Raw genomic sequence first — 24747 nt, 5'->3', positions numbered from 1 at the left:
AACAACAGATAAATAATTTGGTACCAAAACCTACTCAGATGCATTATCATAAGTTAGCTATGGAGGACCACGAGACTCAAGATGAGGTTGTTACTCTATCCAGGGTGGTCCCAAAACCCATCTCCACCCAACCTAAAAGAGAGGACTTCTACCCCTAGACAAAGCAGAAAGGGGCACCCAGAACTCCCTCTGACTGGCAATCTAAATTCTTGCTTAGGCTGTGAGGCTAAGCACTGCAAGGGAATATAAATAAAAGTTAAAAATATCTCTCTGGGTTCCCTGAGGGACAAGCTTGACTGCATAGGGGTTGATGTCAAAAGTTTCCCTGCTCCAGGAAAAAGACATCAGGATGGGTATGGCCCTCATGCCTCACTGGACAAAGACAAGGGGATCAGAGCCATTACAAAGTCCCCTTCAATTACTGGAGGTCAGGCCTCTATCCCCGCCTTCGAAAGATTAGAATCGCCACAGCTCTTCTATATTTAGAGAAGGGAAGAGATGTCAGAGGCAGCCCTGCTTATACGCTGAAGGCCTAAAAGCAGCCATCAGCCTAAAATCAGCAATAGGCCTGTCATACATGTCTACTAACACAAAGTCTTGGGTCTCTGTGGAAAAACATTAAAACAGATAGCTATAAGCTATTGTAAGCAGGCAGCTTTTGTGGAAATTTACCAGCCTGAGTAGTCATAGACCTTGTAAATAGGTAGCTTTGGTGGATAAAACCAACGTAGATAAGGACAAGTGAGTCATAGGCAGAGTCATAGTGACCTGTCTTCTGAACCAGCCGATACCCGGTTCTGAAAGATATTTGTACTCCCCCTGAACACCCACACTGTGGTGTCATCCCCTTCCCCACGTCCTGCCTTTTTGTGCTTATAACCCGTGTGATTAAGTAAAAATTATGATTTGATCTAAATAAATAAATTAATTACTTAAAAAAACTATTAAAATTGTTAATCAAAGCCTTTATAAGTTTGGTAATGTTCAATAACAAAATGCCCATTCAGTCAGAAGTGCAACCCAATACGCAACCTAGATATACCAACTATCTTTAACTGGCAGCGGCATGCAAACATTGGCCTCCATGTTTCCCCTATACCTCTCTCCTCCTAGCTCCTCCTCTCATTCTCCTCCTCCTCTCCTTACTCCTCCTCTTCCTCTCCTTACTTCTCCTACCTTAGCTCCTCCTACATATCACCCTTCCTGTTAAAATAAAACTTTTCTCCCAAAATACAATTAGAGCATAACTATACCAATTTGTATCAGTAAGGTACAAGATAGACCTAATACCCAGTCCAACATTTTGTTGACTAACCAGAACTCTGTCATCTCTCCTAACTAAAAGACTTAGTTCTGAACCTGGCTTTTTTTCTTGACTTTGGAATGATTGTCAGCTGAAAATCATCATCTCAAATCTTTTCTCTAAAAGTAAATAGTGGGGATTGGCTATGAGACTATGAATCTTCAACCCCGTCCGAAATCCAGAATGACTGGATTAACTGAAATTATGGGAAGCACAAAGCATAGCTTCTAAAACTTAGCCAATTTGTAGAGACTACTGAACACCTGGACAGTCCCTATACTATAAAACATTGGAGCATCTTATCTTCAGCCTTCTGGCCCAGAATCATCTGACAGACCTAGTGATGCAGAGTTAGTAAGGGCTGATTACTCTGTCTTGGCAGATATAATCAGTTGACTATTCCACAAGCGTGTCCTTTTCTGGACAGTAATTTGTCTGTAGATGAAAAGAGGCCATTCTTACCTAGTGGCTGTCTCACCACAACTGGAGTAACTCCAAAGATGCTCAATTTCTTTTAGAATCCAAGACAGGAAGCTGTCAGGAGCAGACAAGTCTCTAATCAAAATGAACATTAATACAGAAATATGTATAATGTCAATTCTATGTACTGTTGTCTGTTAACTCCTCTCAGCTATTTCTAAATAAAATGTAGAAAACATCCTAACAATAAACCCAGAGTCATGAGTTTGCTATAGGCCCTTAACTCACAGGCTAACCATTTTGAATCAGTTAGAAGAGTTAAAGAAGGACTGGGTCTAACCCTTGTATTCCGAAATGTGTTATATAGGCACAATACCTATGAGAGTAGCAATGTTAATCTCACTTTTATATCAGTAAGTAGCTCATACCAATGAAAATCTTAAATTTGAAATCAAAGTAAATTTTGTACCATTTAAGAAATTATAACTTCAGCTTAATAATGATTATACAGATTTCTACCAATAGGTTATGGCTATGCAATTAATCCTAGCTATTCTTCCCTGTTCTGACAAAACCACTACTTTTCCCTAGAAAGACAGCCCAATATTAACCACCTCAGTCCCCAAGCCCAGGGAATAGGGGCGCTGATTCTTCACTAACTTCATCAAGCTGGTTATGGGTGTTGAGATATTAGAAGAGGGGTGGGGGGAAAGAGTAAATTGATAAGCCTCTGACATCTGTGTCCTCAGTGCATCTAGCTGAAATTCCAGAACATCAGAGGTTCGAGCAGGTCTGCTCAGCTTGCTGGATGAGTAGATACAACAAGGCTGTGTATTCTGCAATATACAATTCTCAAAACAAATTTTAGTATCAAGATTTTTTTTTTTGGCCCGGTGGTGGTGGCCCACGCTTTTAATCCCAGCACTTGAGAGGCAGAGGCAGGTGGATTTCTGAGTTCGAGGCCAGCCTGGTCTACAGAGTGAGTTCCAGGACAGCCAGGACTACACAGAGAAACCCTGTCTTGAAAAACCAAAAAAAAAAGATTTTTTTTTTTTGTTTGAATTTTGGAATCTAGTCTTCTGGTGTCCTGCCTCTGTCATGTGTAATCCATATAATTCTGGGAGTTTCTATGAGGATGGACCCCCACCATCCTCCCATTCCTGCCTCCCTGCTCTTGAATTCCCCAGACTAGGGAATCCAAACTTTTAGGCACAAGGCCCTCTACTTCCACTGATGCCTAACAAGGGCACCCTCAACTACCTATACAGGTGGAGCCATGAGTCCCTTCCTTTGTGTTCTCAGGCTGGAGGTTTTAGAATGGCTACTCCAGCTTGTTTCTTAGGACCATTTGCTTGAAAAATTGTTTTCCAGCCTTTTACTCTAAGGTAGTGTCTGTCTTTGTCACTGAGGTGGATTTCCTGTATGCAGCAAAATGCTGGGTCCTGTTTAAGTATCCAGTCCATTAGCCTATGTCTTTTTATTGGGGAATTGAGTCCAGTGATGTTAAGAGATATTGAGGGACAGTGATTGTTGCTTCATGTTATTTTTGTTATTAGTGGTGGAATTATCTTTGTGTAGCTATCTTCTTTTGGCTTTGTTGGAAGAGGATTACTTTCTTGCTCTTTCTCGGGTATAATTTCCCTCCTTGTATTGGAGCTTTCCCACTGTTATCCTTTGTAATGCTGGGTTTGTGGAAAGATATTGTGTAAATTTGGATTTGTCATGGAATATCTTGTTTTCTCCATCTATGGTAATTGAGAGTTTTGCTGATTGTAGTAGCCTGGGCTGGCATTTGTGTTCTCTTAGGGTCTGTATGATATCTGTCCAGGATCTTCTGGCTTTTATAGTCTCTGTTGAGAAGTCTGGTGTAATTCTTATAGGTCTGACTTTATATGTGACTTGACCTTTTTCCCTTACTGCATTTAATATTCTTTCTTTGTTTTGTGCATTTGGTGTTTTGATTATTATGTGACTGGAGGTATTTCTTTTTTGGTCTAGGCTGTTTAGTGTTCTGTAGGTTTTTGCATGTTTATGGGCATCTCGTTCTTCAGTTTAGGGAAGTTTTCTTCTATAATTTTGTTGAAAATATTTATTACCCCTTTAAGTTGGGAATCTTCACTCTTATCTATACCTTTTATCCTTAGGTTTGGTCTTCTCATTTTGACCTGGATTTTTTGGATGTTTTGTGATAAGAACTTTTTGCATTTTGTGTTTTCTTTGACAGTTGTGTCAATATTTTCTATGGTATCTTCTGCACATGAGATTCTCTCTTCTATCTCTTGTGTTCTGTTGGTGATGCTTGCATCTGTGACTCCTGATTCTTTTCCTAGGTTTTCTATCTCCAGGGTAATCTCCCTTTATGATTTCTTTATTGTTTCTACTTCCATTTTTATGTCTTGGATAGCTTTGTTCAATTCCTTCACCTGTTTGGTTATGTTCTCTTCTAATCCTTTAAGGGATTTTTGTGTTTCCTCTTTAAGACCTTCTATCTGTTTACCTGTGTTCTCTTCAAATTCTTTGAGAGTGTTATTTATGTCCTTCTTAAAGTCCTCTATCATCATCATTAAAAGTGATTTTTAAATCTGATTCTTGCTTTCCTGGTGATATGGGGAATTCAGGACTTTCTAATGTGGGAGAAGTAAGTTCTAATGATGCCAAGTACCCTGGGTTGCTGATGCTTATGTTCTTGCACTTGCCTTTTGCCATCTGGATCTCCTTAGTGCTATCTGCCCTGTCTCTGACTGGAGCCTGTCTTTCCTATTATCTAGGTTGTGTCAGAACTGTGGAGTGGGTGTTACTACTGGAGTTAGAGCTGGGGCCCAAGCTCTGCTCAATGCTCAGGTGCAGACAGGGAGGAACCAGTGCTCCAGGCCAGGAGTGAATTCCTGGGTCCCAGTGGGTCCCAGTTACTCCCTGTTTGGGGCAGGTGTTGCTGTCTCCTTACCTAAGATACTGGACAGATTAGAGCTCCTGGGAGGCCTGCTTCCTCTGGGATTTGTGAGATTGGGTGCTGAGCTGCTGCCCCGGGATCTGCCCAGTGCTGGCACCCAGACAGGAAGGCTGGTTTTGCTTTTCTTGTTTTTTGTTTTGGGTTTGTTTGTTTGTATTGGTTTGTCTGTCTGTCAGTCTGTCAGTTTGTTTGTTTGTTTGTTTTTGAGCCTCTAGCTTTTGCTGCCCAGAGCAGAACCTTTCTCTAGTTCTCTATCCTTTTCTAGTAAGGTCCACTTATCCTGCTTGTCATCAGTCACTGTGAGTTGAGGGGGGGAGTGGGAGTTTGTTCAGCTTCCTCAGTTGTTCTCAGTGTGTTTGCTCTCCACCATGCTCATTTTTGTATCCTGGCTTGCTCCTTTTACTCAACTAAGATCCTCCTTGTTGTACTTGATGACATATGCCTGTCTCCCTCTTGGTGGATCAGTGTGGTCCTCTTGTGCTCTCTTAAGGCTGAGGTGTTATGTAGCCGCCTGCGGCCACGAGTCGAACGGGTTCACCTGGAAAGAGGGCTGGGAACGAAAGGGGGACGGAGAGTGAGAAAAGATGAAGCCAAGACAAAGTTCTCTGATCAAGGCTCAATGGTTTAATGTTAAGCTTTCAATTTAAAGGGAAAGACCCCGCCCGAACCCTTCCTAGTTTCAGCCAGCAGAGTTGGGTGGGATAATCCGTTCTTGGTCAAGGGTCACGTCTGGAGATGTCTCAAGGCAAACCCAGGGGCAGGTCTTCTTTCAAGTTCCTGTAGCAGGATCTACGTGCAGCCAAGGTGGTTAGTTCCACCTAGGTCCTATTATCTGGTCTCTTGTGGTAAACCAGGTCTCGGGCCTGCTCAAGGCTGGAGGAAGGACACAGTGTTATCTGTGCCAAGTGAGGGACAGACATTCACAGAGAATAGTCATTCATTTCTAATGGTACCCCACTTCTTGTTCTGCCTGTGGGCCCCTCATCTCTCCTCCCCAGCACCATCTGTGGAGTATGGAAGGCAGGGGTGCAGATTTTAAGCCCGAACACTGTGATCCCCCTCACTTCTCACTGTGGTTCATGTGGTCCCTGTGTACATGTCAGGCACTCTGTTGTACTTAAGTAGTGATTCGGTCTATTCCTGTCTTTCGCTTGACCCTCTTCCCAACGACCAGAGGGTGGTTGATCCCTTGGCACGCATGTCCTTCCCATCCAGTGCATGCATGTGCCTTACTTTCCACTCTCTCAGTGCTCCTAGTGTTCCAGGCTTTCACCCTAGAGGTGCCTGCTTCTGAGTTGGTGGTGGTGTTTTTCCTTCTCTCTACTGTATGTTTGGGACTTGCAGTGCTGCTACATATGCACACGTTTCCAGCTTCCTGTCCTTGCTTGCTTGATTGCTTGCTCTCTCTGTGCTGCTTGTGACATCCTGGCACTGTCTATTGTTTTCCTGTCAGGCTTTCCCTCTTTCTCCATGGTCATTGTCACCTGTACAGGATAGAATGATGGAGTTATGGGCAAGGAGGGAGAGCACTGATTTTCTTATAGAAATTCCAGGAGTTCCTCCATGACCAGCTCTGTTTTGTGTGTGTGTGTGTGTGTGTGTGTGTGTGTGTGTGTGTGTGTGTGTTTACATGCTGTATGTGTTTCATTCCCATGTCATTTTATTGGTTCTGTATGAGAAGCCCAAGGAGGATCAGAAAAAGGGTGGTAAAAGAGGATCTAGTGTTGCCCATTTTCTGAAAGAAGAGTGCCTTGTGGGTGAACACACACCCTGTGCTGCCCCCTTTCCCCATATGCCCGTCAGGTGGTGCGGAGCAGTCCTGGATGGACTTTCTTAAAAGTCCTTTTGCTAAGCTGCACCTTGTTCTGCCACCTGGAGGAGCTTTAAGAGTCCTGGCTCTTGGGTAAACTGTCTCAGGTCCTCTCTGTCCATGTAGGGCGAGGCCTCACAGATACTGAAGACCACTCTGCACCCATGCTGTGTCTTCTCCTTCCTGGCACTGCATTCATGCAGCTTTTGCTTGCAGTGGTTCAGGGCTCCTTGGGTTAGGTCCACCCTGCCCCCAGTGAGAAAAAATTGTCTTCTCTTGCTATCTGAGGAAAGGATATGCTATGATCTTGGGTTTCTTCTGGGTGGTCTCTGAAGTGCCCAGACTAACTGCATTTTGTGCATAGCTTCCACCAGTGTTTCCCCTTTCCACTTGGTCTTCGGTGGTGGCGAGCATTCACTCTTTCATCTTAAGAGGCCTGAACCTCCCTGCACGGAGTTTGAGGAGGTATCACACAGGGCTGAGCTGTGATTCTGACATGTATGTAGCTGTGAGTTCTTATGTTGGGGAAGGGCTGCGTGCATGTCTGCATGTTTGCTACTCACCTCCCCTCGGGTCAGTCGCTGTGTTACACAGAATGGAAGGGAGGGGTTGGGTTCCTAGAGTTGTAGTCTTCCCCATCTTCCATCCCCCTTGCCTGCCACTGCATGTGTCCCTCCTGCTCAGGTCCCCTTTTGGCTATTACAGTGCCACACACTTGCCATGCTTTGTGAGTGCTGCATGCAAGGGCTGTATGATGTTGCCTCCCCTCCTTACTCTGCAGCATTCCCATGGGTGGTGGAATTCAGGTGTCCTCCCCTCCTTGGGGCTGGGATGGTCTGTGTCTGTCGGTATTAATTTCTCTCTCAGGGGTGGTCTTTTGTGGAAGGATAGTTAGCTGAGTCCAGTGAATCTTCAGATGTTTGGGCCTATTGCTGCAGGAGAACCTTTGTTGTCCTGTTAAGTCTTTTTGAGCTCCCCAGGGGGTGTTTGTTTTTGCCTGGATCAGTGCTGCTGACTGCTCCAGGAATGTGGGAAGTACAATTTCTGCTGGTTTACCTCACATGCCAGGTAGTCAGTCAGATGGTCCCTTGGCGCCTTACAAGGGCCATTCCAGTTGCCCCTGCCGTTACTGACACTCAGTCCACCTGGCAAGATGAACTAGAGTGAAACCAAGAATGTTTTCATTAATCAAAGTATGAGTCGTAGTTCCGACCACAAATGATGCCAACTGACTGTGCAGTGGCATTATTCCTATGACCTGCAGAGCAGCTTACTGGAAACCAAAGTCTTTGGGGTCCGAAAGGAGTGTGGTTACAATGCTGAAACTTACAGGAATTGATGGACATGCACCAGCAGCAGTAGAGCCTGTGGCTTATTTTGACTCCACATGGAAAACCTCACCTGCCCTGGGTATGGACAGCATTGACAGATCGTTAGCTCTTTCCAGTACCATAGATGGTGGTTCATGGTCATTCTTAGTTGGTGGAGTGATTTCTCTGGTTAATTCTGATGAGGAATGAGACTCTGTCCTGCTAATAAGTTAGGTGACCCCCAAGCAGTCTGCATTCCCCCACTTTTTTAGGGACAAGTGGCATTCAGCTACCTGAGGTTGAGCAATTACTGGTCAGTGGTGGTGTTAGATATCTGAGGCTGTACACCCAAATTATCTCTGTTTTTGTGGTTACCGCTGCTCCTGCTCTCCTCTGACCTTTCGAATGAAACTGCTTCTGTCCATGAACCAAGTCCACTCTGCTCCCAGCAAAGGGGAGTCCTTTAAATCAGATTGAGTGTTGTGCACTTGGGCCAGAATTTTACTGCACCAGTGAAGTGGGTGATCTAGATCAGGGTCAGGTGGGAGGGTTGCCGGATTTAAGGAAGTAGGTGGCTGGAAAGTAACTCAGCCAGGGTTGATTAGTAAAGTCTGTTAATGGGTCAGGTGGGCATTATTGAGCCATCAGTTAGGCGGCTGTTTGAGTATTCTCTCGATTGTATGGGGGTAGTCCAGTTAAATTTTGTCTTAAAGTCAGTTTGTCTGCATCTTTGACCAGTAATGTTGTGGCTGCAATAATGTACAAGCAAGGTGGCCATCTCACTGTCACTGGGTCCAATCAAAACTCTTTGAGATTTCTTAGAGATCCCGAGACCTATACATAACAAAACCTTTAATTCTTAGGAGATAAAAGGCATACATTTTTTTTCTTAAAATTGCAAAATAATTCAAAGATCTGTCTGCCTTTTTAAGCCCAGATGATAGGCTAGTTGGGCAGAACTCTGCCCTGAAATTCTATTTTCACTTGGCCTGAGGGTAACTTTGTTCTGTCCTAGGCAGATCTTGAACTCGGGAATCTATCGCTTTTGGCAGCAAATGTAGGAAAAAGCCTCGGCTGAGTCTCGGAGGCTTTCCTGTCAGGACCCTGGTTTCTGGGGATGTGGCCACACACTTGTTGTTTTTCCCTTGGAGTCTTGGGGTTCCAGGCCCATGCCCAGCCAAGAACCAAGATACCCTTATGCAGTCCCACACTTAAACAAACAAACAACAATAACAAAAAGGCAACCAGCTGAGTGGGATCTCCTTCAATCATCACTCCCTAAATCTCTTTATCTCACTCCTTAGTAATTTTCTAACAAGTTGGCTTGTAGTACAGCTACATTTTTTCCATCACATTTGTGAAGATCCTCATATAATTTGTATTGAATCATTACTATTTAATTGTTGGGAAATTATATATTTTCATGTATTTAGAGCTCTTTCCCTTAAATACTCTCTTGAAAGTCCCATTGTTTCCCATTTTTCTGAGACATAGACAAACTCTTGACTCCTGGAATCCTGTTGTTTCTAATCATCATGGAGTCATTAACCTTAACAGGGAGGACATTCCTTGGAGGAATATCAAATATATACATTATTATTCAGGCAAGCCTTATGCCCACAGCAGCAGTCACCATTCTTGGAGGACCATGTCACTCTGTCCCATCAGGGCCAAGCCAGGCTTGGCACATAGGAAATTTGATGCTCCATTGCAGAAGGTATTTCCAGAAGTTTGCCACCTCCCCACCTTCATCAGTTGCAAATTTCCATACATTCATGGACATTTGGCTATTTCCCTTCTCCCTCTCCAGACTTGATCCTGAACCCTCTCATTGTCCTCCTCTTGTCTCCTCTCTCACCTAGTTCCTTCTCTCCATCTGCCAATAATGGCTATTTTATTCTGCAGTCTAAGTGAGATTTAAGCATCCTCACTTGTGCATTATATCTTCCTTAGCTCCTTTGTTTCTGTGGAGTGTAATGTGTATTCTGTATTTTATGGCTAATATCCACTTATAAGTGAGTACATACCATCCATGACGTCTTGGGACTGGGTTACTACATTCAGAATGATAATCTCAAGATCCACCCATTTGCCTCCAAAATTAATGATGTCTTTATTTTTAATAGCTGAATAATATTCCATTGCTTAGGTGTACCACATTTTAGTCATACACACTTTATTTGAAGAAGATCTAGGTTGTTCCAACTGGAAGATTAAACAATGTGTCCTTTGTTCTATCTCAGCAGAAACTGCTGGGTTCTCACTTTCGCCTGACAGTCTGAAGTCACAGGAAGGAAAAAGGACCCTTAAAGAGGTGATTATAGAGTTTATTTCTAAGTTGTAAAAAGTTTCCTATGAAAGCTATCTAAGAGGAAAAGCATGAAGATCCTAAGTGGGTGAAAGGAGAAAATTTTCCTCTATCTGGGGAAAGGAAAAAACATCTATTCTATTTTCTATTTCTCATCTCTTTTTCCTTGATACTTATACATCTTTGAGAATACATGATAACATGTTAAAAAGTTCATCACAAGTCCACATGAAAACTCAAATCATTAGTTTAAATAAAAGTTTGTAACAGAGAATGTTTACATGCATATCTATTAGAAGCAATTATCTCTTTACTCTTAAACTCTGAACCTCCTTCCAGTAATTTGAATAGGATAAAGAGCATCCACCCATTGTTCCCAATGCCTATCTAAATCCTCTTCTATATTCAACACGTTAGTAACATTTTTTTGCGAAATAATTAACAAAAGTATATGTCTTAACTTCTTGTGTCAAAGCAATTCCAGAAGCAGTGGTGCAAGCAATTAGCATAATTAAAGCTGTTGTACCAGCAATAATAAGGCCCACTACCCTCTTGCTTCTGCTTAAATCCTGACTCAAGGCATTCTTGGCAGAATGACCTAATACAGGCTCAGTCTTGTTAATGAAATAAAAAAGGGGGAGAGGGAGAGAGCTATTGGGGCTGCTTGGTAAGAATCTGATATGGGCCAGGACAAGGAAATAGGCTGCTTGGTAGGAATATAACATTGGCCAAGGACAAGGAAGTAGGCCCCTGGCAGGAAGTTGACATTAGGCTAGAAAAAAGAAGTAATTTCAGGCAGGGATCTAAATTTTAGGCTAGAACAGGAAAGTAGATTTAAGATATGAAAATGACTTTGGGCTAGGACAGGGAAGTTGGTTCAGATATTTTAAGCATCCTGATAATCCATGAGAAACAGTGGTCATGGGAGTGTTCAAGGAATTTTGTTTATTGCCTTGCTTGTTCTTTGACTATTTGCATCTATTGTATTGCTAGTTCCTCAACCTAAAACTGACCTGACTACTTGCATGTAATTAAAATGCTCTAAAAGCAAAAAGGAGGAGGGGGGATGGGATAGGGTTTCTAGGGATGAGTAATGGGGAAAGCAGGTGGGATCTGAAATGCAAATAAATAAAATATCCAATTAAAAAGTAGTAATTATCTGGCTAAACATCCATCAACCTATCTCAGCTCCACAGGTTCACTGAAGGTTTAAAACCATAACTAAGTTATGAGTGAAATTTTGTATAGATAAACCCAGTCAATATTTTATCTCCTGTTGTAGCACATATAATAAATGGTTAATTCCCTTTTTATGACCTTTAGTTAATTGTTTTACAACCTCTTGGAATGTGCTCTGAGTAGGAGAAAGTGTGGTTTCTTTCTAAGAGCAATTAGCTGATGACAGTTAGGAGACTGACAGAATTCTCATTGCAGTTTTTACTATGAGAAAAGGACCTAATAGCAGACAAACTACAAAAGAGCTTAATAATCACTGATATAATTTTAGAAATTCGTATAGGATTACCATTGAGACTTAAGAAGTCTTCTGTTTGTCTATATACATCAGTACTAGACAGTGTATCTTCATGGATCTGCTCCAAAGGAGTGTACTATAACTTAGGGATTGTTATATATGTTTAATAATAACAGGAAAAGCATATTAATAGCAGGAATCTTTCCTAAAATGAATCCCTTACAGCCTTGCTTTATAAGGACACCTGTCACAGATTATATAATAATCCGAAGCAGACCATTTCAGGATGATCACCTGGTAGTTATTAGCTTGTCACATTATGGCTCCTGACAATAAGTGAACTTAGTATGATATCAATCTGCATAGAGCAACTATAACCTACTTAACAGTTAGGTATGCCCTGTGTTCAGGCTCAGTATCTTCCTTGCAAAGAACAAACTATTTTCTTTATGGTGAAATGATGGAAATTGATACAGAACCAAAGAAAATTGCCAAGTCCCTTTTAGAAAAGACATATTAATATACTGGTTAAATAGGAAAAATGAAGGGTTTCCAGGCATCATTCAGTCCAATCAGGACAGTTCTAGGTGGATAATATAGTTTAAATTTTGACTACATAGATACCACTTTACAAAGTACACGTGACTGTGAGAATGTGTTCTATACATAAAAGACCTAGAATTTAATGTGGTCTATTATTAATAGCATAGAGGTCAGCCTGCTGTGAAGAACATTGAACATTTAACCTAAGGATAGTTAACAGGCAAGGGAAGAAAGGGTCTGGGACAATCGATCTGCAGAAGTTAGATATGGTCTGCCTCTATAGCTAAAGGTAGGTAAGGTCTGCATTCAGACAGGAAAGGGCTCTCCATGACATTAACAAAAATCCACTCTGAGCCTTTTGGATTGATTGCAGGGACTTTTTCTCCTCCATTGAGAATAGTACCCTGTATGATTAATATTCCTACATTCCATAGTGACCTGTGGGTGCAAGGGACTTTGCCCCCAATATCCTCTTGCAAATCAAAGAGTCAAAATCTCCAGCAATTGTAAGAATTAGCCTCAGGGAAAGGTGATCTCTCTCTGACTATTCAGTACAACATTGCCTGTTCTGAAACCATTATACATGCATGCAACAGAATGTACTCAGAAAATTTTATTCATATATTTGTCCACACTAAATTGCACATACCTAACAAGGAACAAATCAGCTGTGAAAGTTTTTGGAAGGGGCTTAAGGGGAAAACTGACCTAATAATTTTATATTAAAATGTACAATTGTTGATACTATAAAAATTGAGACTGACATTTCGTCTGGGATATAAGAGCAACAGGTGTTACAGAAGACACTCGTTTCATCTCCAGAAACCACACATTACCTACACATTTGCTCTAGTTACATTCCCAAGCATTTCTTACCTTCTGAATTCTGTTGGTAATTCACCAAGTCACATGCAAGTGAACATCCATGTATTTAAAATAAAGATAAACTTTAAAAGAAATTGATTTGTATTCAGACATGTCAAAGTCTAAGACATACAGCATCAGTTCTAGTTTAACTGAGATATTTCTAGTCCTGCGTGGAAGCAGCTGTGGTCTTCCTTTGAGGCAGTTTGCTGAGAGGCAAACCCCTCCTTATTCTGAGGTTGAAATAGCATAGCAAAGCTCTTTCTCTAAGAAAAGTGTCAAAGCAGTGTACCATATCTTCTGAAGAATAGCAGGGAGACCATAACTCAAGCAGTGTACCATATCTTCTGAAGAATAGCAGGTAGATCATAATTCAAGGCAGTGTACCGTATAGACCATGACATGTTTCAAGGCACAGGCCAAGGAGATTCTGTACTTTTCTACCACATGACCCCTCTTACCCCCTCCCCTTGTAAAACATGCTATAAAAAAGCATTTCATGTTCAAAAAAAATTAAATAAAAAAAAAAGTCAGAGAAGATTGGGAAACAATAAAATAAAATCTTGATCAAAACAAAAAAAAAAAGAAAAGTGTTCACAGTGCTGATTTTGCTCAATGTTTTCTGAAATTTGTTCTCTCTCCTTTATATAAGAATTGTGGCAATGATACGTCTATGTGTTAGATCATATATCATAATTTTGGTATCATTGGGTCCTGAGCAATCTAAATTCTTGGTGTCATTTACTTTATTTTTATCTAACATCCTGTGGTACAAGATGCACATTTAGAATCATTTCTGCCCATCATTTTTATAATTTACATATGTTTCTGGATGACTTTGAGCTGAAAATATTCTTAAATATCCCAACTTTTACACCGTGACCATGGTCAGGCTAGATTTTAGTTAAGAATACTTAGGAGCAAGCAAACCCTTATGTGAACATACCCAAAATCCCTAGGTAAAATTTCAACGCCTTCCTTTTTCCTTTTTCTTTTTTAGAATGAAATTGTTGCTTTGGAAATATCTCCTAAGCTCTCCTTGCTTGAAGAAATTAAATAAATATGTAAATATATAATAAATAAACAACCAAGTAAATGAATGAAGGTTTTTTTTTTTAAATATAGCTTTTCTGTCTTGGATGTTGTGACGGTTATTCTTGATAGTCAAGTTGAATACATATGGGCTTAATAGAAAACCAAAGAATTGACTACTGTGGCGGTTTTATTTTAATTACAGCTTTTGAAGTGTGTGGAAAACCCTTCTTTATTCTGATTCTTTTGAAGTGTTAAGATCCACCTTTAATATAGGCAACAGATCCTGGTTGCAGCATACCTCATGAAAATTAGAGATGTCCTTTATCTGCTCTTTGACTGCTTTCCCAGTCTCTGGTTATCATGTGCAGTTTTTTGTTTGTTTTATTTGTTTGTTTTTGTTTGGTTTCGGTTTTCTGCCATTAGAACAGTTTTTTAAAGTCCTGGTATTTTCTAAAGACCAGGTGAAATATCTAGCCACATGGACTCAAACACTGCTGTCTTCTTCACCTTTCCATTGGTAAACAGCAATTCTTATGCTTGTTAGAACACAGCCTCTGAGTCATTGTAATACATCCACTTTCTAAATACATACATTCATTTTATCAGTTCAGTTGCTCTTTACAAGCACAGTTGAGAGGTTTTGTTTTGTTTGTTTTTTAACACCCCCCCCCCCCACCCAGGATGATGTGCCAGCTAACAGTAGTGCTCCACATTGTTTGTCATCTGTCTTCTGCTTTTCTCCCAGGGTTGTCATATTTTTTCCAGGTGAAAAGCAGCTACAGTATAACTTAAAGTTACAAAAACATCTGTTTCTTAAAAATCTCTCTTAAACTGTCAATATTCTGGAAACTCTTTTATGTGTGGGACAGATTTCTCACTCCACTGCAAGTGGAGTTGTTCTGTGAAAGTTTTCCACTTTGATTCAAGAAGGATTAAGAGAAAACAGCTACTGATTGCTGTAATGAAAGCACAGGAAAGCTTGGTAGTTGTGATCTGGTGAGCACAGAGTAAGTCTATCCAAAGGGAAGGAGCCAGCTGCTAATCAGAGGTGAGTTGGAGTGCTGGGACCTCCCAAGGGGCTGTCAGGAAGATAGACAAGTAGGCTATTGGAAGACTGGCAAAGGTGCTACTGAAATACAAATCTCTGCAGATGTGGAAAAGGTCTGGCCCTAGGCTGGAAACCTTGGCCAGGAACCAGTCTGCTGTGTTTCTTTAACACCCTCTAACCCTGAGGGATTTACTCAAGTCATTCAAGACTCACTGGCCAATTGGAGCCTCCTCTGGGCAAACTTGCTAATCAGAAGAGGAGGAGTGTTCTTCCTGTTGCCATGCTCCATGTTCCCTGTAGTGGAACAGGTTTGAATGCCTCATTGTGTTGTGTGCTGTGGGCTACTGCTGGTTTGTCTCAGAGGATCTCAGGCAAGCTCAGAAGGTGCAAAATGGTGAGCATATGTTTAGTGTCCTCAAAGAGGAGGAATGGGAGGGAGCTGAAATGGTGAGTCATTTTTAGTGCTGCCAACTGTGAAGTCTCTTTTGGTATTAACCATTCCCAGGATCTAGTGTTGGCATCTGAATATTTTAACTGTGAGTATGCATCTGCACAAAGCATTTATATCAGAAGTTAGTGTACAGAAACATGCAGGGCACTTTGACAAATTGGTGAGGTCAGATTTCTTTGCCATCTTCAACAAGTTCTACCTTTAGTATTTAGTTGTGAGATCCATTTTAAGTAAATTTTTTGGAGGTTTTAAATGTCATCTCATGTGTGGGTAGCAATACAATATTAAGCTGTGATGTAAAAGACTAAAATTGATGAAGTAATGGGTTTACCAGTTCTTAGGAGATGCTACAACACACCAAATATATTTAGATCATTGAAGACTGATTCTATAACATTCACAGATAAGCAGTATTCCAACTAGGCCTAGTAGCAACTAGAATCCTAAGATAAACAAGTTTATTCTCTAGGATTTTTCAAAAATATGGCTCCCAACCACAAAAATGAGTCAACCCTGATTTCCAACCAGCCACTGTGCCCATCCCTACATCATAGAGTAGGCCTCCAAACAAGTGCTGAACAGGTCATTACAAGGTCACAATCACCCTTAATACAGCTTGTGCAGCAAAACTTGAGTTCTCCTCTTAATAAGAGCCTAGTTGTATAAGATGGAAAAGGTGACACCATTTGAAATGGAAAGACATTGTAGTGTTGTGCTCTGGGCTGATCAAGCAAGGCTTTCACTGAGTCCGCCATGTATCGAAAATAACAGTGAGAACCCAGAAACATGCTTCATAGAGCAAATAACAGTCTATGATATAAGCCTATGGAACTTTCCCTAAGGGCACATTGTCAAACAAACAAACAAACAAACAAACAAACAAGAGAGTTCCTACTTTGAAGCCAGGAATATTCATTGGAGAGCTGGTAACTGTCTAATGGCAGTGTCTTTATTCAAAGACTTACAGTTTTTGTTGTTGTTGTTGTTGTTGTTAGACAACTCTTTCATTTGCTTCTTTAGAGTTCTCCTATGATAATTTATATTAATTGTGGCTTTTGTGCAGGTTGTTGATTCCCTGAAGTCTTTCTAATCAATTTTTCCTTTTTACATAAGAAGAATATAGGAGGGATACTGTAGGAGGACCTAAGGTGGGAGGAGTAAGGAGAGGAAGAGGAGGAGTAAGCAGGAGAGGAGAAGAAGAAGAGGAGCTAGGAGAGAGGAACAAAAGAGGGGGGAACATGGAGGCAGATGTTCATCTGTCTGTAGAAGTCAAAGGTAGTGGGTATATCTAGGTTGGGTATTGGGTTACACTTCTGATTGTATGGACATCTTGTTACTGATCATTACCAAGTATATAAGCTTTTGGATAATTTAAGCATTAGAGTCTCATCTTTCTACTTGGATGGGAGGATGATCTGGGCAATGCCCAGCCTTGCGGAAACAGAGTAGAAGATTGGCAGAGCCATCTCCATGCTGACATCTCGTGGGTGGCAGGGCTGGTGTTTCAGGCTGGCCGTTTCTAGCTGCTGTGTGCATGTGTCCTCTGGCCTAGAAACATGGGCTGCTGAGCTAGGCAGAGCCTCTGCAGCTAAAATAGTTGGTTTGCCCAGTGGCCAATTTTAACTGTTTACCACAACAGGATACTGATTTTGTTTCAAATAATTTAGGATACAGCTACTATGCTGATAGTGCTTATGAGGTAGAAGTGTTTTCTTATGGTATTTTATACTTCACTTATATATACTATCATTTTATCAGCCTATTTGTATACTTTGAAATCTTCTGTTTTCTGAAATGGTATAATACCTACACCAGATTACCTTTTAGGTCCATTTGATTGGAGTATTTTTTCCATCTCATGACCTTGATGTATAACCCAGAGATGCTTTAAAAATCCTGAACTCCTGCCCCTCTCTGGGAAACTATTGGTATCATAAATGTTTGCTTTTCTGGCCATTGTGACTCAGGTCATACTGAGTCCCTTCTCAAAGGGATATAGCCTCAGGCCCAGTTAGACAACTGTGTCCTGTTCTGGAAGAACTACCCTGGTATTTTCTTTCTCTTTCTCTTTCTCTTTCTCTTTCTCTTTCTCTTTCTCTTTCTCTTTCTCTTTCTCTTCCTCTTCCTCTTCCTCTTCCTCTTCCTCTTCCTCTTCCTCTTCCTCTTTTCTCTTTTCTCTTTTCTCTTTTCTCTTTCTCTTTTCTCTTTTCTCTTTCTCTTTCTCTTTACTTTTCTGCAACTGTTTGTGGACCTTCTGCACCTCTGAAGGTCTATTCAAGGAATCATGAGCTCCTGCCTGTGAACTTACCCAAGGTACTTGTTTTTAAGTTTGTATACTAAGGGAGTTCTTGTTACTCATTGGTATTCCAAATGTCAGTCCCCTTGTAGTAACAAAGCTAGCTGTTAAACAATGGAAACTGGACTACTATATTTATTTATCAAGCTTTAAGAGAATAATAATTGAGCAGTTTTTTTCTCTCTTTTCCTCCGCTACAATAATCTGACCACTTCCAAGTCAAAAATCCTTTGATACTTAAAATTATGCACTTATCTGTGTCTCTAGGCTAGAAGTGTTTTGTCATGATGTTTCCTGGACTGCCTCCAGAGTGAATCCCCTCTCTCATTCTTCTTCTCCATGTTATGGTTTGCGGAGGTCCTACATTATTCTATCACCTTCTCAGTCATTGGTATATTAACTTTTATTCAGAAAAATAAGAGAATAAATGGGTAGCAATGCTTATATAATATTGAGGCAGAAATAGGTAACCAGATATTACAACCAGATATGGTGGCACAGATATCAGTGTTTGAATAATACAACGATAATCTTAGCACAGTGTACAATAACTTTATGACAAAAATTTTGCTATCTTAAAGGTTTTGTACTTTTTTTTTAGTTGTAGATTTTGTATTTGTTTTAGAAGGCAATCTTTGTCTGTGTAACGTTGACTGTCCTCAAAGTAGGGGGCTCAAGACTTAGAAATCAAGATAAATGTGGCCCATGGGTGCTTGTATTAAATGTTAGACTACATTCCAATCATTTTTATTTGTTTTTTCTTACATTATTGGCTGATGGGCCTGGAATGTAGGTTTTTGTACATGTCAAACAGGTGCTGTCATGCTGAGCCTCACCTGCGTCTTGAATTTTTAAATTTGGTGGTGTGTACCATTCTGTTTTCTAGGATGGCATGCATTGATGATATTTTTATTGCCTAAACCTCCTTAGACATTGAATTGTAGGTGTATGACATTCTTCCTGCCTATTGTGTTGGCTTTGAATTCACACTGAAATAAATGTGAGTGTTTTGCTTGTATGCATACATATGCATCTCATGTGTATCTGGACTTTCAGTCGTCAGATGATGGCCTCAGAACTTTGAACTTATGAACTCATGGTTACTTATGAGACCCTATGTAAGCCATTGTAGACCCTACTTTGTAGGAGCAGCAACTGTTCTTTATGGCTTAGCCCAGCTTTATGTAATTTATTTATCAATATTTATATTGCTAATATTTTCATCTGTCCATTGCATAATTGTGTAATCATGATTCCTCTTTTTAAAAGATATTATTAATGGTACAATTACAGCTGGGCACCTCATGTTCTGGAGGATAAGTATACAACTGTGGTGAATATATAACTCATTTTAAGAACATAAATAATATTCTGATTCGTTCCTTATGGCTTGATAATTTGATTTTTTTGCAAGGGATACTGAGTCATAGTGTATAATTCTAGCTTTCCTATAACTTATTTCCTAGACCAGCCTTGTATCAAAAACAATGATAAATTTTTGCCCCTGTGTTTTCAGTGCTGAGATTAAATGCATTCAGCAATCCAAACATCTTGCTCATTGCTTTTGTAGTTAGTAATTATTCATACAATATCTCTGTGTGCTTACTGCTATTGATCTTTTTTTGTATATATTTTTATTGGATATTTTGTTTACATTTCAGATGTGATCCCCTTTCCCCATTCCCTCCCCCATCCAGGAACTCCCATCCCATCCCCCTCCTCCTGCTTCTATGAAGAAATTACAAATGAGAACGTCATTATTCAGTATCCTTCAAAAATGACTTGGTTATCATAACATAGCTTCTCTGTCAGTATACAAATAGGGGAAGTACCAAAATTATTTGAAAATATTGTAAATGAAATATACATGTCTAATATTTCAGTATTGTGCTTTCTTTTATACATATATATGGGATATTTTAGAATGCAGTGACATATGATGATGTAGTGGTGAATTTTACTCGAGAAGAGTGGGCGTTGCTGAATCCTTCCCAGAAGAGTCTCTACAAAGATGTGATGCTAGAGACCTATAGGAACCTCTCTGTAATAGGTAAGACTGTGAATGTTGTTTCTCTTTTTAAAATAAGGGGGCTACTGTACTTTTGTTGTTGTGCTTGTTCATTTGTGTGTATGTTTGCTTTTGTTGCTGTTATCAATGTACTTCTAGTTTCATTTGAGAAGGAGGAAGAATGATGTGAATAAATCAGGCCTGTTTGTAAGGATCTTGAAGACAGTTTCTTAAATATTGTTTAAATTACAGTAATATACCATGTATTTTCTGATATTATATTCTAGGCTATAAGTGGGAAGATTACAATATTGAAGAATATTGTGAAAATTATGGAAAACATAACAGGTAATTTTCTTGTGCATGCTGATACAAATATTCCTTTGAAGACATCTTAATGTGATTTTGAAGTTTCTGTTAAAATCACGAGTTTAAATAAGTATTTAAGGATACTGATTATTAAGTTCTTACAAATGCTATACTTCAGTGTCAGGTATTTTATTTGTGTTTGCAAGGCATTCCATTAAGACAGAAAATATGGAAAATATACCTTAACTGATAGTGCCATTTCAAGCACAGTCCCATTCAAGCTACACTGTAGAATTGCCAGTCTGTTTAGTCTCATACCACTTCGATAGGACAAAAAGTATACACATTGAATATGTTATCATTTTATATCCAAAACTGTCTGATATGTAAGTCCATGGTATACTGATGTTACTTGTGTACTTGTAGCAAGGTTGCTATGATTATTTAGAATGGAAGTTCATGGAAATTAAAAAGGTTTTTGTAGAGAAAATTTAATCCAATACCACATGTGTTTGAGGAACAACAAGTAAACCTGTATGAATATAATGTGGATATGTTTTATTTGTTATTATTCCTTTCATAGGTGTATTATATGGAACAGATAAATCTCTATCAACTACCTACCTATCCATCTTTCCATCTTTTCATCTTTCCACCTATCCACCTATCCATCTATCCATCCATCCATCCATCTATCTATCTATCTATCTATTGAATATAAAGAATACAATTTTCTGTGCCTTGGGCATATTGACATAAATCCAGTAGCTCTCTGAGAGGACCTTATAAGATTTGTAATTTTCTTCTCTTAGAGGAAATTTGTTTAAAGTTATGAAGATTTACAATTAACTGATTTCACAACTTTCTTGGAAATATATTTAAAAACTCAGACTGTGTAAAAATAAGTTAGAAATTTTCTGTTTGTCCTGTGTAAGTTCACAAACGTTGTATGGCTTACCTTATAGTAAAATTTATGAATGGATTCATTGTTGTAAAGCTGTGAATGCTTTACATTTTTTTCAAATATGTGAAAAATGTCATATATGAAAAGGATGTTATTTTGAGCCATATAATAAATGCAGTTACCATCACTGGTATTGTTAAAGATGTAAATAATACCAATAATGAAGCAAACTGCAATGGATATAAACAAAGTGTTAGAACATTATTATATATGATTCCTCTTTACAATTAGAAAAGGTTGTTAAATTAATTCGTATAAAAATGATTCACTAGTATAATGAATGGGGTATTCCTTTTACATTGCCATTTACATACACAGGGTTGAAAGAAATCCTCCTATAGTGAAACTGAATATATCCAATGTGTTAAAGCCTATTTATATCACAGGCATCTTCAAAGTGATGAACCGATTAATACTGGAGAGAAACCTTATGAATGTGTGCAATATGATGGAGCCATTGCAAGAAACCATCACCTTCAGATACATAAAAGCATGAGTACTGGATGCTTTGTGGATGATACTGGTCTTCAAATACATAGAAGAACAGATTCTGGAGAAAAACTCTATGATTGTGACCGATGTGGTAAAGCCTTTTATAGTCAAAAATATCTTCAAAGACATAAAAAAACACATACTGAAGAAAGGCTCTATGGTTGTAACCAATGTGGTAAAGCCTTTTATACTCAAAGATATCTTCAAAGACATAAAGAAACACATGCTGAAGGAAAGTTCTATGATTGTAACCAATGTGGTAAAGCCTTTTATTGTCAAAGATATCTTCAAAGACATAAAAAAACACATACTGGAGAGAAGCCCTATGGATGTTTCCACTGTGGTAAAGCCTTTGCAGATCGCCATGTTCTTCAAAGGCATAAAAGAATTCATACTGGAGAGAAACCTTATGAATGTAACCAATGTGGTAAAGCCTTTGCATATCACAGCAATCTTCAAATACATAAAAGAACACATACTGGAGAGAAACCATATGAATGTAACCAATGTGCCAAAGCCTTTACACAACACAGTCATCTTCAAAGGCATATAAGAACACATACTGGAGAGAAACCCTATGAATGTAATCAATGTGGCAAACACTTTGCAAGTCCCGCTCATCTTCAAAGACATAAAAGAACACATACTAGAGAGAAACCCTATCAATGTAACTAATGTGGCAGAGCCTTTGCACACGATGATAATCTTCAAATACACAGAAGAACACATGCTGGAGAGAACCCCTATGAGTGTAACCAGTGTGGTAAACCCTTTGCACAATACAGTCAGCTTCAAATACACAAAAGAAAACATGCTGGTGATAAACCATCTTAATGTCACCAATGTGGTAAAGTTTTTGCAGGTCACAGACATCTTCAAAAGCATCAATGACCAAATATTAGAGAGAAATCCTGATAATGTAATAAATGTGGTAGAACCTTTGCATGTTATGGTGGTTTTAAAAGGAATTTTTAGAAACACATTCTTGAGAAAACCCTATATAATCAATTTAATATAACCATTTCAAATAGTCAACTTCTAGGGCATGAAATAACCGTAATGGTAATATATAGTGGGTGGGTGTGTTTGAATCTTTTGCCTGCTCTTGAGATGCTTTTCCTCCTAATTAATGGCCTTGCCAGCTTTGATATGAGCAGTTATGCCTGTTTTTATTGATACATTGTATACCTTGTTCATTCGGTATCCCCAAGAGGCATGCTCTTTTCTGAAGGGAAATGGCAGAGTATCTGGGAGTGATGGTAGGTTGTGAGGGGTGTAGAGAAGTGGAGGGACGGTGACTGTGTGGTCCATATGCAAAATGCAAGATGAAAATAAAGAAATAAAAACTAACTGCACCTTTATACACGCACATTCTAAACAAGATTTGAATCAAATATATATCAAATTGTAACAAATTAAGATAACTTATGTATAGACTTTTCATTGTGTGTCTCCCTGCCCTCAAAGATCATCAGCTGATATTGATCCACTGAGCAATGGAAGCAGAGACAGTGAACTTGGAGTTCACAAGCCCTGTAGGTATGGCCAATGAATGATCAATCCCTCATCAGGTTCAGGGAGTCAGATCAACTTTACTTAAGGTGATTCAAGGCTTATATAATTTGGAGGACTGAGGCTAAGAACATCCAGAAAGTGTGGAAATAATGCCTTAACAGATAGTACCGTTTCAAGCACAGCCCGATTTGAGCTACACTGTAGAACTGCCAGTCTGTTTAGTCTCAAACCATTCAGAGAGGTCCAAAAATATACACATTGGATAGTCAGTTTATATCCAAAACTGTCTGATATGCAAGTCCATAGTATACTGATGTTACTCATATGCTTGTGGCATGGTTGCTAAGAGTATTGAGAGTGTAAGTTCAAGGAAGTTAAAAAGATTGTTGTAGTTATTAATTCAAATACCACATGTATATGAGGAACAAAATGTAAAATTTTGTGAATACACTGTAGATATTTTTTTTCTTCCTTTTGTTGGTGTTCTATATGGGACACACACACATATATATATATATATGTGTGTGTGTATGTGGTGTGTGTGTATATATATATATGTGTATATATACATATAATGTGTGTGTGTGTATGTATGTATATATTTATTTACATATATCGAACATAAATGATACAGTGCATATGCGTAAGGGATATTGACATAAACCCTGTAGCTATCTCAGAGGACAATTTGGAGAATTTTCCCGAATTAGATTACATTTGTTGAAAACTATGAAGGTTTACTGTTAATTGGTTTCACAACTTCTTTGGGACTATTTCAACAAACTAAGACTGCAGAAAATCCCCATGAGTATTAGTAATGTAGAAATTTTCACAGTATAGGAAAGTATATGAATGCAACCATTGTGGTAAAGCTGTGAATGCTTGCACATTTTGTCAAATATATGAAAAGCATCATGTAGGAAAAGGTTGTTATCATTTTGAGCCATGTAATAAATGGTCTTACCATCACTGGTATTTTTAAAGATGTAAATAATTCCCATAATATAGGACACAAGAATGGATATAAACAAAGTGATAGAACCTTATCTGATTCCTCTTTAAAATTATTAAAATTGTTAAATTAATTCATATATATGATTCTTTAGTATAATGAATGGGGTAAACCTTTTCCATGTGCCAGTTATTTACATGTCCCAGTTACAGACACAGGCTTAAATGAAATTCTACTGTGCAGAAATTCTCTGAATATATCCAGTGTGTTAAACTATTTATATCACAGACACCTTCAAATGGATGAACCAGTTTATACTGGAAAGACACCCTGTGAATGCATGGAATATGATGGAGCCTTTGCAAGTCACAATCACCTTCATATACATAAAAGCACACATATTGGATCATTTGTTTAGTATACTGATCTTCAAATACATTGAAGAACACACGCTGGAGAAAAAGTGTATGATTGTAACTAATGTGGTAAGGCTTTTTATTGTCAAAGTCATCTTCAAAGGCATAAAAGAATACATATTAGAGAGAAACCCTTTGAATGTTACCAATGTGGTAAAGTATTTGGACAACAAAGTAGTCTTCAAAGTCATAAAGAAAAACATACTAGAGAGAAACCTTTATAATGTATCAAATATGGTGAAGGGTAGAGATGTTATGGTGGTTTTGAAAGCAATTTTA

At 39.1% G+C, this 24747-nt stretch overlaps 1 pseudogene; it reads left to right on the top strand.

Moving 5' to 3' along the window:
• The first annotated feature begins 10038 nt into the window (after positions 1-10038).
• LOC114623390 lies at positions 10039-23450 on the top strand (annotated as a pseudogene).
• Positions 23451-24747: the final 1297 nt, after the last annotated feature.

This window comes from Grammomys surdaster, unplaced genomic scaffold, assembly GCF_004785775.1.
Source record: "Grammomys surdaster isolate TR1022 unplaced genomic scaffold, NIH_TR_1.0 64, whole genome shotgun sequence".
Lineage (NCBI taxonomy): Eukaryota > Metazoa > Chordata > Mammalia > Rodentia > Muridae > Grammomys > Grammomys surdaster.
The sequence above is the reverse complement of the archived record's forward strand: the minus strand, read 5'-3'. Positions and strand labels throughout refer to the sequence as shown.